A 4,105-nucleotide genomic window follows, 5' to 3' on the forward strand; every position below is an offset into this window, starting at 1 on the left:
AAAGGCCCACTATGGGCACATGCCTACCAGAAAAATATGAAAGCTTATACTGATTTAGGCCCAGATATTTTTAGTGGGCTACATGCAAATTTCGGCCCATAATCATTTTTAGCCCAATTGGAATAGGCCCGATGAATGTTGGCATGTTGGGCTCCTATGAAGCTTTCGGCCGAATACATTACTAAGATAAACCTACACTATACAAAAAGAGTGTCGTAATTACTGCAGGCTTTGGCAGCATCATAAATGATGTATCACAACAAAATAATTCCAACCATACAATAAAAGGCATGTTGGCATAAAGTTTACAGTCCTTGCAGATAAAAGCACCATCAGATGTATAGAAGCACAGATCATTTGACCTGAGTGCTAATGTTTCAGGCTGTAGAATCTGATGGAGCAGCACGATCTTCACCTTTTTCCGCCATTGCTCTTGAGCAACGAAGCGAATGTCTGATAGTCTGGTTTCAAATCCATTCATATCTTGACGACATTTGTTAACCACTATTCTTGTTTCCGAAATGACGTCCATTAGGGATGGACTTGTGTCTGGAGCACAGATATATCACTCTATCTAGCCAGAAGATTTTGTTCAGTAGGCGATTTGGACGAGGTTACCTTGACAACCAACCAGAATTACGCCGGAAGGTGCTTTTTGCACTGTTAGTGGAGAGATACTGATGCACTGCAGCAAGAGGTGACATTCTGCCTGTGGTAGCCTCGTCACCTTCAGGTGGTTGTTGATGTTCAATCATTTGTTCCATAGCTTGCTGAAAATTTGAACTTGTAGATTAGTGTACAAGATAAGTTATTAATGAGAGAAAAACAAAAAAAGTAGGTTACACATTTATACAAAACTTATTTTGGTGAACTACTGTAATACATTAGCATGTATTGTAGTGCCAACTACATAATAAAATCACTTTTGGAACATATGTCCATGTAGCATGCCTACTGTATTGTCTATTTCCTCACATTCGTTGACATCTAAGGATAAAGAGACATGGTTTAAAGTAGGATGAACATAGTGTGACATGATTCATATCATGGGCAAACAGATATAAAACAAACAGGCTATTTTATCATTGTGTGCGCACATGAACATAACAACTAGATTACAGATCAAGACCAAAAGAATATCCTTCATCTCTTTTAAACCTTGTAAGGTGAAATGATACGTTAAGACAACTGTGTATAAAAGTGAACAGAGTAACTAACATTGGCTGCAAACCAAGTAGTTAAATGAACACATCACAGTACCAATCAGTTCAAGGCAGGAGGAGTAAGGACTTACAACAGCGGCTTGAACTGGTGTGCTCATGCCCTTCATCTTGCTGGTGTGGCAATCCTTGAAGATTTGCACTGCACTCGGTTCAGGTTCTTTTTGGTCCGCACGGGCTTTCCTCTGTATTTGGAACAAGTCAATATAGATACGATAATATGCCACAGAAAAAAGAAGGAAGTACCAGCTATTTAGAAGAGCCTCGCAGTGTGCAATATAGCTACGAGATCCTGTTGTCTATTGGAATTTCACTTTAGAATAGTTGGTCTTGTTCTTCAAACAGTTAGCCTAGAAGAAGATACACTTGTAAGGCACATACATAAATACAAGTTCAATATGTGGTCTGATCAAATACATATAGCCTACCTGATACTTTGGATCAGACCAGTGTTTAACAAGGGTTGTCCAGTCTTCATCTGTAATGTATTCCACTAGAGATGTTTGTGCGATTTCATTGTTAGCCTTGCTTTCAAATGATATTTTCTAAGGTGGTACTGATACTGTCGCAGAGCAGACTGAAAAACATGAGTGCATGCTTTTTAGTTGCATCATCTTTCGGATCCAACTTGAACGTCATCTGTTGAAAAAAGAATGTGAGTCTTATTAGGAGGAAGCTAGAAAGTATGGGACAAAGCAAGACAATATTACTTACTGCGATGAATAACATTACTTATGGATAAATGGTCAAGGAAGGTGTTAAACTGGGTATTGTCTTTCTCATTCCTGTACTGGATCCATGTTGGGAGGATACGTGCATGACACCTAACGGCAACGACTGCCTCTGATACTAACTTGGCTGACTCTGTAGCATCACGTGGCCTTTTTAAACCTGTCTCAAAATGGATCTCCATTCTTCCTCCTTTAAATTTTGTTAATATGTCAAGAATTATCCTTGATGTCCGTTTCCGCTTGCACCGTGGTGCTAGTTCAACAATGAATATGGAAAATGTTAGTGTACATCAAACTATGAGAGTACATATAAAGGAGCATGCAACTACAACTTGACTCGGTCAGGCATCGTCTTGGTGTTGATGCTCATGAGGTTCATCTGATCTTGCCAAGTCCTGTTGTGTCGGCAGTGCTTCGGCGTAGTGTTAGCTGTGAAGGCAGCTTGGGAACTGGCCAATTCCGGAGCAAACGAGCGTGTAACTCGTTGAGATGCTGGTACAGTTGAAGCGAATGCTGCAGCTGGTGGAGCAGGTGATACTGTGTTTGTAGATTTAGCCGGTGGACTTCGACCTTTTACTTCACTATAATTAAGTACCAGCCAAATCTCGAGGGCAGATCCTTTTCTATTTCACCCGACGAGTAACACCATTCCCTACTATATTATTTTCCTTGCTCTTTTTTGACTTTGCCATGTCAAGCCGTACCCACAACACAAAAGAATAAAATCGCTCTTCAGAACTCACTAATGCATGATATAGACGAGCAATACATTGATGTAAGACAACTGTATGAGGATGGAATATGTAAGAAAAATAGGATGGCATGACATATTCATAGCTACGATGTGTAAACTAAGCAGAAGGATTTTCAAGAAAATAGAAGTAATGCAAGCTAGACACCATATGAAAGATGCAACCAATATTACTTTGCCAAGTTAAAAGTGTCTTGCCATAAGTGGCAGTTCAAAAAATTAGAAGCAGTACAACATAGAAAAATAATGCAAGATGCCACCACTATCAAATTGCCATGTTAAAAGCATCCAATCATGAGCGACTGGTGCGGGATATACAACAGCAGTACTTTGATGTAAGAACATGGTATGATAGATAGATGCAGTGTATTCTAGACACAGAAAGCCATGTCATATGCACATGTATAACATATAAACTCAGCAGGTGCAATTTAATCAAAATAGAAGAAATACAAGCTAGACAACATATGCAACATGAAACCAATTATGACACTATCAACTTAGATCAAGCACCTGCGATGGTGGAGTACGGGAGATGAACTCATCATGCAGACTTGGGACTTCAACTTCATTAGCAGTAGCAGTGGCAAATCTAGAGAGTCTCCATTTGCATCGGTGCGGAGGACCACCAACATCCCCCAACTTACTCTTTTCCTTCCTATTTTATGATATTGACTTATGAAGTCAAAACTACAAGAATATGAATAAAATTAGCTCTGCATAACTGGTTGATGCATGACATAGACAAACACTACTTTGATGTAAGGCAAGCGCAGGATAGGAGGATGGAATATATACAAAAAAGACAGCATTGCATACTCACACGTACGATAGGAGGATGGAATATGTATTAAAAAATAGTAAGCAGAAGGCATTTCAACAAAATTAGAAGAAATGAAAGCTAGGCACCATATGAACATGCAACCAATATCACTCTATCAGGTAAAAAGTGTCTCGTTGTAAGTGCCATTTCAAGAAATTAGAAGCAGTACAAGCTAGAAGACAATGCAAGATGCAACCTACATCACAGTCCCAAGTTAAATGTGTCTTATGGGTAAGTGATCGTTGCAGGTATAAGTTGTAATCTACGCAGAGGCAATTTAACATAATCAGAAGCAATACAAACTAGACATCATACGGAAAACGCAACCACATATAACAGTTCCAAGTTAGAGCAAGCACCTGTGATGGTGGAGTAAGGGAGATGTGCTCATCATGTACATGTATGTTCTAGAAATAGGAACACGTGTCATATTCACATGCATTATGTGTAAAGTAAGCAGATGCAATTCAACAAAGTTAGAAGCAATACAAGCTACAGATCATACACAACATGCAACTACATATAATAGTGCCAAGTTAGAGCAAGCACCTATGATGATGGAGTAGGGGAGATGTGCTCA

Source organism: Triticum aestivum, chromosome 4B, assembly GCF_018294505.1.
Source record: "Triticum aestivum cultivar Chinese Spring chromosome 4B, IWGSC CS RefSeq v2.1, whole genome shotgun sequence".
Lineage (NCBI taxonomy): Eukaryota > Viridiplantae > Streptophyta > Magnoliopsida > Poales > Poaceae > Triticum > Triticum aestivum.